We start from the raw sequence: 13,729 nt of genomic DNA on the forward strand, positions 1-13,729 counted from the left end.
CAGGGCTGATGACACTTGTATACACTAGATGAATTTTGAATTTTTTTTGTGTGATTGGTGTATATTTATATGGGGGCATTATTTGTTTTTGTCAAATTGAGTATTCTCTTCATTACACTGTGAAACAGTCTTACTTTTCTTTCCCCTCAATCAAAACTGATAACTGTTAAGTATCATATACAATGTCAGAAAATGTATTACCTAATATACAATTCAACTTATTCGGATAGATTATGATAGATGCTACTGAATTTACTCAACGAAAATTACTTTTTAATGACTTTAAATGAAAATTGCAATCAGAGAAAAAAACAGGTTAAATACGAATTGCAGCTTGAATTTACAGTATTACTCTATATGATGCTTATATAACCAAAGGGATCTTGAATATTATAAAATACTTGTGTTTGAACATTTAATAAACATGATGTCAAATCTTAGTTGTTTAACTTAATCATGTGACTTTGCATATAAATTGTTAAATCTTATATGTCACACATAAAATTGTCATCTATAAAGTATAAGTGGTGATTGTATGACATAATGTGTATTACATGCTTTTGACATTGCCTGAGTGTTGCTAAATAGTAGTATTGATTATGGTTATGTTGTTATCTTTGTGGTTACTAGCTTGTCTTACCACCTGCTGAATGATGCATATAATTTTATCCTTGGTTTGTTTGCAATATTAAATAAAAAAAATCTTTAAAAATGTGTTTAGTAACTTATATTTCTCTGAGCATTGACATAATTTTGAGAGTTATTCTAGATAAAGAAGTTAACTTCCCCCCCTATGGCCTGCACTGTTATTTGAGAAAGAAATGTGTGTGTGTATGTGTGTGTTTGTGTGTATTTTTATACATCGTATCAGGCATTGGCTTCAAAATGCAGGACTTACAGTGTTTTTCTCATATGGTAATTTTGTAAATGCTACATTTATTAGTACTTAATTAGTTTGATATAATATATATGCTTTAGATCTAAGTAACACATGGGACCATATCCATAAAGAGGCTATGGATTCATTTAACATCTAATATTGGCTTATTATTAAGAAATTTATTCATTATTAAGAAACATGTAGCCCTGGCCGGTTTGGCTCAGTGGTTAGAGCATTGGCCTGCAGTCTGGAGAGACCCGGGTTCAGGTCCCGCTAGGGGCACATACCTCAGTTGCAGTTTGTCCCCGGCCCTGGTTGGGTCATGCGGGTGGCGACCACTTGATGTGTCACTTTCACATCGATGTTTCTCTCTCTCTCTCTTTCTCTCTCTCCCTCCCACTTTATCTGAACAAAAAATAGAAAAATGTCCTCAGGTGAGAATAAAACAAACAAACAAACAAAAAAACATGTAAAATTGGTAAATACTTCTAAAATTTGGTTACGTATTGTTGAAATGTATCCACCTATAGGTACATTCACATTACTCCAGAAATCTCTGCCTCTATTAATCAAATTGAGGAAACTAGACTGGGAGAATCTAAATCATATTTGCAACTTTTTATGTTTCAAAAGAGTACTGTTTTTTTCATACTGTATTGTTCTTTTATTACATTTCAGTGCAATAAATATTTTAATATTTTATTATTATTGTCACAACATTTTTATACTGCAGTAGTGAATGAAAACAAAACTTATTGGCCTAGAAAAAATTGATACCAGTGAAAACTACTAAATACATTTAGGATATATTGATGGGCAGTACACCATTAAGTTTGTACAGTTTGTTGCATATCCCTTATGGTTTCAGGTTGGCACAATGGGGACATTAGTCATGCCTCTGACAAAAGTCTGTATACAGTAATTTCATAGACACATTTGTGCTTTGCATAAACATGATGTCTCAACTAGTATAACTTTACTGAAATTCTTGATGATGAGTTCTGACATTTTTATTTATGTTCGAAAACAGAAAGACAGATATTTTTCATTGTTGTCTGAAACCACCAACTTAAAAGAAGGTTAGTTGATTCCATGTTTTTGAAGCTAGGTCAGTTGGTTCATCTGAAATTCCAACAGGCTTTTCTAGGTTGGAATTGAGTTAGGAAAATCTAGTGAAAATATATAATATTTCTAGGTGATAAAAATACTTCAGAGAACCTGGAAAAGAAAGGCTCATTCTATTCATTCTAGAACTACTCTTAAAACACAGATTTCCTTGAATGAATCTTATGAGTTATCCAAGCAAATCAAGCGAAAGCTTTGGGTAATTGCTAAAGCAATCCAAAATGCAGCTTTTGGTTAGGACTCAGTCTGGCACCTTTCACATTGTTTAGTCATTATAATACAAAGTTTTCTCTTTATTTCTGTCTATCAAAACAAAAACAAAAAGCAAAAACAGGAACTATTTGCTTAGTAGCTTTTGTCTTCATTCTCTTAAACTTGCCTGTTATGATTTCCTGAAAACCAGAACTGAAAAAAAGCAATCATGGTTTGTATGCAAAATTCATTGTTTTAAATTGCATTTGACCTGAACATGGAGAGTTTCAAAGATAGGGATTAGAAATGCAAGACAAAAATTAATGTGTCCACACTTGTTTGGACTTCAACTTTTAATTATTCCTTCTATGTTCTGTGCAAAAGCCATCAATAACAAGACACAAAACAAAAACAAACAAAAAACAACCCATAAAAGTAAAATATTTTATTTATGGTTAGAGTCGTGCAACAGGTAGCAAAGAAAATTACACACAGTTCTTGTCACTTAATGTTGTACCTTTATCTCACACCTATTTATTTACATAATAAAATTAAATGCACATTATATGATAATATTTCAGATTTTGTGTTATAAATATGAAAAATATATGTGAAGATATATTTTAATAGGAACAAAATTAAGTTATTTTTTTCTTCCTGGCAGTTCTAAGTATAAAACAAACAAAAAGCCTTCCTTAACTGATCACCTGGATAGATTTCTAAAACTATGTTGCTATTCTTAGCATGCTCCACTCCTATCACAATAAATCCATTCTTGAGGTTGACTCCTCATTCTTTTAGCAATTAACACAATTTATCAGGTCATGAATATGCAACAAAAATAACCCTTGACAGATTTTCCTCCATCCTGGTTATGAAACCAGGCTTCATTTTTCCATATGGCATTCCAACTGCTGGCTCAATTGTTTTATCTCACTTAGCATTGACAGTCCTATTACTGTCTCCCATTGCCACTTTTTTAAAATCAGTGTGTGTCCACATTAAACATTTCTGCCACTTAAAGCAGAATTATTTAATTATTAGATTTTTTTTTTTTAAATGACAAGAACTTTTGAGCCATTGGGTGAGTTTTAAGTGAAGAACTGAAATTAGATGTAGATGTCACTGCACGACAATCCAGTTACATTAATGTGCTATGAAAGTATCATTCCACAGTGAACGCCGAAGGTATAAACCTTTTTTATTGCTACAGCCTCCATCTTGCATTATTAACATAAATAGTAACATTGAATATAAAGAACAGGCAAATTACAAAAAGAGGTGTAAATTTATCCTTAGTAGTCTTAAAAGCTAGCTCTCTAAACAGTGGTAAGACACATTGCACTGTGTTTCAGTTTACTTAGTCTACAAGGAATGTGTGATGTCTGCTTTTTGTGTACTTACATCAGAGGGACGAGCAGATCCTGTGAGAACCACCACATAAAATATTTATGACTTCTCGGACATTTGGAACAGCAAAAATCAGGGATGCTGTAATTATTAGTTGGATATTTTTTGAATAGTAACAGATCTTCATGGTGCTATTTCTTTCCATTTAGTTTATAACTTATATTTAAAAATTAGTACAACTTTAGAAAAAATATAACTAAATAACATTTTAATCTATTTAAAAGCCCACCTGTTTAATTCTTTCTTTAAGTATTTTAAAGTCAATGAGATTTTAGAAAATGTTTGCTATCCTGAGGTGGACAGACTTTTGGAAATTTTATTTTATGAAGCTTTTAATATCATTTCATATTCTGGGCAACAAATTACAAAAGAATATGATATGGAAAGTATTTGTAAAAATTAGATTAAAATATTAATGGTTGTCCAAAATCTACATATGCATAGCATAAATATGTCATAGATATGATATAAATATGACACATGTACCCCCCAAATAAGACATATGTAAGAGAGAATATTATGAAAGAAAACAGTATAAACTTAACATTGGAGCATTCCTAGTAAAATCACTGTCTTTTGTAGTGCCCCCTTGACATGACTGCTAAAGTCACACACTTTGTGCTCAAAAGACTTGATACACAGAAATACACTCTGCCCACTGAGCCCTGTAACCTTGAAGATGTCCAAGTATTATGTAAGAAGCTGTGGAGATCTACAACAGAACTTAGCTAATATTAAATCTTAACAATAAACTACGCCTGCAAGTAACTCATGGTCCCTTCTGCAGCATTGTATTTATCTGATTGGCTAGCTGCTAAACATCCACGTTATAACAGCAGACTGCAAAGCATGAAATGAATAGTAAATATTTTTGGTGTCTGATACTTCCATGGGACATACAAGTGCTTTCAAATGCCATCTTTTGTTTATACTTAATGTGAGTTTTTATTTTCTTCTTGATGCCACACCAACGAGTGCCCTCCTGAGTAAAGATTTAATAGAAAGTCTTATGCTTGAACTATTTGACAACTGTGCCTCAGAAAATGTGGCCACTGTGAATGTTCTCTCTTACCTTTTTTATTGTCTCCTTCCCTGCTTGGATGAAAAGTGCCCGGAAAGTAGTTAAAAATGTGACTGGTCCACAGTAAGTGCTGATTCTCTGTTTACACCCACTGATGGCCTCTGGTTTCCCAGACTCTAAACTAGAAGCAGCTTATCCTTGCCTGATTGAAATATTTCCTCCATATTCACACACTAAAAAGTTCCTTTAACTGATTCCCAAATTGTGTTATTTCCCACTATGACTTAGACTGCCAATCATGATAGAAAAGCTGGGGGGGGGGGGAGGAGAAGTGTGTGCGTGTAGGGGTGAAATAAAAGGAATAAATTAATCAGGTAATCACTTGATGTAAGACATATTGGGTGAGAAAATTCAGAGGGCCTTAATTTCCTAATCTCAAAATAGAATTTAACAGTCTCTCCTCAGTTTAAGAATTATACCTTTTATTTTTACTTTTTTAATTTATAATTTTACTGGGGTTACATTGATTAATTAAACTAAAGCGGTTCCAAATGTACAAGTCTATAATACATCATCTGTGTACTGTATTGTATGTTCACTATCCAAAGCCTAGTCTCCTTCTGTCACCACATATTTATTTTTTACAAGCAACCTATCTTGTTAGGATTTAACAACTATCAAATATTCAAATGAAATTTAGTTTAGAAAGCATGCAAACCATGCCATGATTTAATGAATTATAAACACACAAACTCAGTGCAGTTGCAGTCTTAGAGCTGCGCATTGGACATTGACCCACACGTCTACTTGGAGGTTGTGAGAATGAGGTCTCCTGAGATACATATACTCAGAGGCAAGGTGAGAGCTAATTGAAGCAAACTACAAGCATGTCCATGCTTCATCCTAGTTCATGAATCTAATTTGAAATTTCAGCAGAGTTCCAATAAAGAGAGAAAAGACCCCATTATCCCATGAAAACATGGCTTACATTACAACACGTTTCCTACCAAAGGGGACATTTTTTCATTACTTAATACTAAAGTGCTGAAACCATTAGCATACCCTTTTAGACTTAAAATAAACATGTGTATTATGTGTCTACCTCCCAATGGAGATCACAAGTGGTGTCACATTGCACTGTGGATCCATTAGTAACATAATGGCATCCAACCAGAGCATAATGGTTTAAATTGGAAAGCAGTTTTATAAATTCAAAAAAGGAAAAAAGAAAGGACAGAAAAGGAAGGAAGGAAGGAAGGAAGGAAGGAAGGAAGGAAGGAAGGAAGGAAGGAAGGAAGGAAGGAAGGAAGGAAGGAAGGAAGGAATGCAGGAAGACAGGAGGGAAGGAGGGAAGGAGGGAGGGATGAAGGGAGGGAGGGTGGGAGGGAGGGAGGGAGGGAGGGAAAAGAAAAGGAAGGGGAAAGGAAAAGAAAATTTCTCTTGCCCTTTTTAAATACATAGTCAGCTTAAAACTGTGTTTCTGCTGAGTAATTCAGGATGTGACTCTTCAAAAAAATAAATGAATGAGTCAGATGATCCACTACTTAGAAAAAGTTGTTTAGAATATGTAAGAATTAATAAAGGGCATAGCCTATGTAAACTCATTCAACACGATGTTTTTCTCCTGAGACAAAGGAGAACTGTAACATTTTAAAATTGGGCCATGTGACCTAATTTGGGATAGATATCTCAGGACATGCTAAAGCCTGTTTGCATAAATCATGTACAAATAAGCTAATTGGCTCCTCAGTGTGACTTACAATAGCATCCTTATAGCAATATTGCCTCAATTACTAGAAAAAAAGGGGGGAATAGAAAATGTGTAGTCATGAAAGTTATAAACATCTCTATTACTAAAAAAATAGAAAAATAAAGCTATGGTAATATTTCAAGTATTGAAATAATTTGTATTGTGAAATCTCTCTTTTTTTTCTAAGTTTTGGAAGAATATGAAAAGGAAGAGACAGGACACTTGATTACCATGTATCACACTGTAATTAAAGCAAAGCTCTGACTGCTAATGCAGAAGACAGGATTCTTAAAAGGGCTTTTGTGGGGAGATATCTGGCTCACAGACAGTGTTTGTTATCATGGAAGCCAGAGTTTTTCCAAGAAACCTAGCTGTACTTTTAGTTACTGAATAGTATCCTAAGGCCACCAGGCTCCATTAAATCTCTCTCTCTCTCTTTTTTAAGAGCCCCGAGTATAGTGAGTCTGGTCATTTTTTTTCTTTATTTCCTTAGGAAAATATAAGCATATGTTCACTCATTCTGCCATGTTGCACTTAAGTGATTAAAAATTCATGTTCCAAGTAAGAAGCTGTTAAGTAGCTAATTATTTATTCTGTTTACAAGATGCCCCAACTGGTTAGGGAAAATGCATTGTGGGGCTGAAGAAAGCATTACATTTATTTAAGGTGAGAAGGCCAACCTTGCCTCCTAGTGAGGATATTAGCAAGGGGAACAAATTAAAAGAGTCCCTGAAGCAAACAAACCACCCACTAAATACATGGAGTATTCATTTTAGAAAATTGTGGAATATCTTTTACTTTTAATAATCCCACACACAAAATCTATTTCAAGTTCATTGTCAGAGAAGCCAATTCATTATGTATTCCAAACTAGCTTGTTGAATGGAAGAATATTTAAAATTGAATACATATTGTAGAATTTGTTTTTCAAAAAAGAATGATCAGGGAAAATAAGTAGATTTCAAGTGAAATAAATATTATATGTTTAAAAATTCTGTACTGAAAATATGTATACTAAACTGTTAAAGAATATATTTAGAATGAAATTGAAAATGGTCACTAAAACCACTAATAAGCCCAGCCAGTGTGACTCAGTGGTTGAGCATCAACCCATGCACCAAGAGGTCACAGATTCAATTCCTGGTCAGGGTACATGCCTAGGTTGTGGGCCTGATCCCCATTGGGGGACATGCAGGGAGAGCCAATTGATGTTCTCTCTCGCCAATCTTTTTATATCTCCTTCTCCCTTCCTCTCTCTCTAAAATCAATTAAGAAAAAAAATTTTTTAAAAACCAATACTAATAAATGACACTTTTATAAAGCCCTCAAAATTAGTAAGATGGCTAAAACTGAGATACTTGACACAAGCAAAATGAAGAATTAAATTTATATCTGTAAAATTAATTCAACAATGTCAATGGTCACATTATCCTTATGATTTGCATAAAGAATATATAAGCTGTGGAAATAATGATAAAGTATACTGTGGAATACACATGAGTATATTGTGAAAAGTTTGTCACTGGGTTTTCAGAAAGTCTGTTCTGAATCAAAAAATGCCTGAATGTAAATAAGAGCTGAAAAGATGATGACCTACAGAATTTGGAAAGACCCAAATTACCATTTTTTTTAATCTTCACTCGAGGATATTTTTCCATTTTTTATTCAGATAGAGTGGCAGGGAGAGAGAGAGAGAAACATCGATGTGAAAGGGCCAAATTACCATGTTATGGGCTTTCGATTTTTCTTGAAACTTCTGTTAGAATGTTGAATGTCACTGAACTAAGATCTCTACACCCATAGGGTTAAATATTTCTAAATAAATATATGATTAAATGCTTATTGAGAACATTTAGGGAACATGTCATTCTCATGAACTAAATAAACCTAATTAATAAACATCATCTGATTAACAATTGTATAGAGTTTTGTACACTTACAGAAACCATTTTAATAAAATTAAACCTTTATTATATTTTTAATAATTCATTACATCATGTCAGGTCAAAGTTATATATTTCCTTTATATGAGTCTACCCCAAAGCATCTAGCACTGGATAGTGGAGGAGATATAGAGTTGGAAACCCAGAGACTGGAGCTAGTCTATGGGAATGTCTGCAATATTCAGATATTCAAAGTAATAAATAAGTGAAGAATTTGGTTCTCATTATAGCCTAGCCAAATGGAAGTACTTTCTTGTAAGAAATATTCTTGATAATGCAGCAGATACACCATTTTATCAAAAGTGAATAAATCTAGAGGAAAGGTTTATTTTTCCCTTGTCTTTTACAAAAATTACAATTTAATATATAAACTGTACATTGTACCATGTCAAATTAAAATTTACAATTACAAATTTACTATCAAACAAGAAGCAATCAAATAGCACACATTCAAAGTATAGGGAGAAATGTTATATAAATATGTCATTTCTCTGGATTTTTGGTTGTTGGCTGTATTGTCACATATTTGGAAGGAGAGGAAGCCACCTCTGTGAGGTTGGCAGAATAGAGAAATACGAGCGGTGAGAATAATGTTACCAAAATCAAACATTCATACATTCACTCTTTTGGTCAACTCTCCTCCTGTAGTTTTCTTTAAATAGCAAATTTCTCAGAAATAAATGAAAACTTATCATTTATATCTTAGTTTGAATTTTTATCAGATCATTTATTTTATTCACTTATTCATTTATATTTGTTCCTTATGCCAGGAGAAAAAAAAATAGATCACTGTTAGATCAGTAAGAAAGGAAGGCATTTTTAGGAAATAGTGAAGAAATAACAGGTAGAATGAAAGTATCAATAAAAATAAATTTTACCTGCCATAATTGTGGCTAAATTCATCCTTCAGCTGTAGAATGCTGAAACATCTTGCCAATACTTTAAATGGCAACCTGTTAAATGGAAAATTATTTACCTATTCTATGCAAAATAGCAACATACCCTGTATTTCCCTATAATCATTTCTAGGGAAGTCAAATAAATTATCATCAGTAAAAATCCTATGATTTTAATCAGTTCTTCTAGCTTTTATGAACGAAAAATTTAAGGTAAATTAAGTATTTATTCAGGTTTTTATCACAAACTGGGGTAGAGCAAGGATAGCAGCTGAAATTTTTCAGTTCTGGTGCTTGAGCCACGACACGCGGCCTGGGGCAGGGGTCCTCACCTCTTACATTTCCCCGAGGCTTCACCTCAGTTCAATCATCTTTTTCCCATTTTTCTTCATTTTGCAAAATTACCACAAATTTTTTTCTAAAATCTTCTTACACCAATTAGTCCTTACATGATAAAAGCAGGAGACATTGTATTTGCTTTAGAATTATTTTTAACTTTAAAAATGTGGAATCAGCAGTGTAGACAAGAAGTTGATGAGGGTTATTGCTATGGACATGGATGTTTTTAGAGTAAAAACTGCAGTTTCTAAGCTCTCTGGAGACATAATAAAAATAGACTAAATTACACTTTAATATTTTTCCAGACTCTCCAAGTCTCTTTAGGAGAACACTTTAAAAAAAAAACAAAAAAACAAAACTGATATTTTTACCTCAATTATTAAAGGAGAAATTCTATTTATTGGGTGAAACCACACAAAGGGAAGCCTGTAATTTTGGTTAAAAAATAATTACATCCACACATGCCTTCATACATTTTTCACAGTATGTTATGAGGATGGCAAATACACTGATGCATTATAAAAACAGAATGCTAATCGAGTTATTTTAAGAAGTTACACTGGGAAATAAGGTGGAGAATGGTAACACATAAAATTAATTATTTGACATACATTCCAAAGTAAAACTGTATAAAATGTTCTTACTTTGTTTTTTGTTTGTTTGTTAATCCTCACATGAGTATATTTTTCCACTGATTTTGTTGTGTTTTTTTTTAGGTAGAGTGGAAGGGAGGGAGAATGAGAGAGAGAGAAACATCAATGAGAGTGACACATTGGTTGATTGCCTCCTGCCCAACCCTGACTGGGAGCCGGGGATTGAACCTGCAACCCAGACACATGCCCTCAACCTGGAATCGAACCTGTGACCCTTGGGTCCATGGGCCAATGCTCTAACTGCTGAGCCAAACTGGGCAGGGCAATTTTTAAATATTCTGTTTAGGAGACTATATGCTTATCCAAAATAATCCTGCCCCACTCAGAAGTGTTTGTAAACTTCCTATGATATATACATATATATATATTTTTATTTTATTAATTAATTTTTGTTACGGATGTTTCTCCTTTTTCCCCCACTGATTTCCCCCTCCCTCTCCCTCCCTGCCCTTTCCCCAGATTGTTGTCCATGTTCACTGTTCATGCATACATGCATATAAGTACATATATTTTTTTAATTTTAAAAACAGACACATTCTTTTGACCATCCTTAGTAATGAAAACTTTACATTCATTGCTAATGAATTAGTTTTAGAAGGCATTAATAGTAATTTAGAGTCAAGTCCAAAAAATGTTTGTTTGGGGAGACTGTAAGTTTGAAAAGTTGTTACAGCAAAGCAAGATTTTAATGACAGTTTGGCTGAGAAACAGAACTAATCAAAACTGGTTACATTACAGCCAGATTTATTTAATATCCAAGCTCTATCATGGGTCATATTGTGCCAGGACATTTTGTTCACGCTGTTCACACTATGTATATTCTGTTCCTACTATATTCCGAACTGAAACAAAAACATTTACTTTTAATTTGAGTATTTATTAGTGTAAAATAAAACAGAAATTCCTGTGTATCCCCTCCATCCTTATAGTATACCCACTCAACTTTAGGTATCTCAAAATAGAGAGAAAATATAAACAACAAAAATACAACACTGCCAAAAGCAGGAATTAATTAAAATTACTACAAATACTGTTTATCAAATAGCCATTTGTCTATTTTAGTATTAATCAGCCAAAAACTTAAATTTGTAGTTTTATATCCATATATGTGTGTGTGTGTGTGTATAAAAATTACATGTATCGATTTACTCTAGTAAATTAGTGAATTCCTCTAATGAAAGAAATTCATTGAAAGACTATTAATAATGATGTCAGTGACATACACCAAGAATGTAGGTTATTTTTGTTTGATGGATCAAATGCTTTATTATAGTCTTTCTCTTGTTTCTTCACACATGAATACATTTGCAGGCCTTTCTGAGTGTCTGCAATGACTTGGCTGTAGAGGTCTACCATTTCTGATACGTTTTCATTTCTCTCCAACTAGAGGATTCTTGTTATTGCAATGATTACTTAAAAGTTTTAAGCAAAGAGAAAAAATTCCCATATTAAAGAGATATACTGAAAAATAATGTAATGATGGCAAGTTATGCATATATCTATTAATTGTGTAAAGTCAAAGAAACTAATAATTGAGCTAAGGTTGCTCAATTTTCTCTCCTCTGGGAAGACACCTTGCCTTGAGATTCCGTGTGCATGCATGTATTTGTGTTTGTATAATGTGTGCATGTGCATTTTGGTTCCTCTTAAAATAGGCATTATTTAAGCACTAGTTTATCTATCCTTGACACTCGTGCTACATAAATGTTGTTGCAAATGAGGGGTGCATGACTTTAATATTCCAGTTAATTCTCATGAGTCATGATATAGCCAAAAAATTTTGCTGTTAAAAGTAGATACTCCCCTAATTTGTATGTAAAAAAGAAAATATATGCTTTATTGCAAATGAAGGATTGAGAAGTGGAGTAATTAATCTTTTTCTGCAAATGTGTTATTTAAGTATATTTCTTGCAGTTTAGAACATTATTGCATGTACTAAACACATAATAATGATTATTCAATATGACTAGATTTAACATGCAAAAAAACCTGTTTTGATCTCGTATAATTCTCTATAAGCCACATGACGAAACAGCATGAAAAAAAAAGTAAGAAGAAAACAACTCAGTCCTGTGGTCTTCACACTGGAATGAATAATATATTTTCAGAGAGATTTTCTTGCATTGCTAATGCATATTGGTTTCATTAGTTTTATCATCAGATTTTGCCTAGCTGCACCCATGATAAAGGGGATCATAACAGTAGATACAGAATGATTGCAATAGAATCATCAGAAAAAATAAGTTAAGTACATGTGCTTTTTGGTTTTGTTTGTTTTTTAACACAGCTAAAACTTCCAGGAGCACAAGTACACCCTGAAATATGTTACAGGTGCTCTGTTCTTGAGAAATATCACCTTAATAAAACAACCAACTGCATTTTTTTTAGCATTTTTTCCTATTTATTTCAGTCTTTGTTTTTAAGTTGTTGCTTTAAATGTTGCTGTGTGTGTGTGTGAGAGAGAGAGAGAGAGAGAGGAGAGAGGGAGAGAGAGAGAGGGAGAGAGAGAGAGAGAGAGAGAGAGAGGGAGAGAGAGAGAGAGAGAGAGAGAGAGAGAGAGAGAGAGAGAGAGAGAGAGAGAGAGGGAATGCTGTTAGGCTGTTATTTAGTTTTTTTATCTTAATTAAGCTTCCATCCTAATGATGTAACTTCAGGATGATATATAGCATTTTCTCTCTAGCAAACTACTTACTTCTAATGTTCCACCATTTTCTTGAGGATTCTTAACAGGTAAACTTGTAAGGAGAGGCCATCTGCAGATAAGACCTTATTTTAAAAATTTAATGATAAATTAAACTCCTTAGCACAGTTTTATTGCCCATAGGATAACCCAAATTTCAGCTGAATTAATTAATTAATGCACTTTAGAATAGATAGACAATTATAATCCATTCAATACATAAAAGGACAATTGTGTATAAGGACATTTTATGACAGTACGAGCAAGCTATAACTTTTCTAATTCTTTAAGGACAAGACAGAGAAGTGGAGATTTAAATCTGAATAAGAGAAAATATAGGCAGACAGTGACTTTAACCAGATATAGATTTCTTGTCTACTGCAAGGTCCAGATGGAAAAGGAAGGAGAAATATAAATAACACTGGAAACTTTGGCTACATTGCAGAAAGATCAAGTATTCAAAATACAATTTTGAGCCTTTTTTGCTATATACATTGATCACAGAAATTGTATTACATACACATGTATATAATACAGAACATAAAAATGTTAAGTCTAAATACAATGATAAACAGTATCTCATCGACTGTGACACACATTTTATGTGTGACCTTGCCCCCAACACCACTATATTAAAAAAAATTCAACTACATTTATCATCTTCAATTACATTAGTGCATCAAAGTTTAGCTGTAATAAATATGTCAGAGAATGCATATGCATTCCATAATTTGATTTCCTAATAAGTGCAAAGGTAACAATTGCTTTTTAAATAAAATAAAAAAATCAGGGGGAGGGGAATTAATAAACCGAAGTTTTTGTTTTTAAATGTATAATTGC

Source organism: Molossus molossus, unplaced genomic scaffold, assembly GCF_014108415.1.
Source record: "Molossus molossus isolate mMolMol1 unplaced genomic scaffold, mMolMol1.p scaffold_m16_p_1, whole genome shotgun sequence".
Lineage (NCBI taxonomy): Eukaryota > Metazoa > Chordata > Mammalia > Chiroptera > Molossidae > Molossus > Molossus molossus.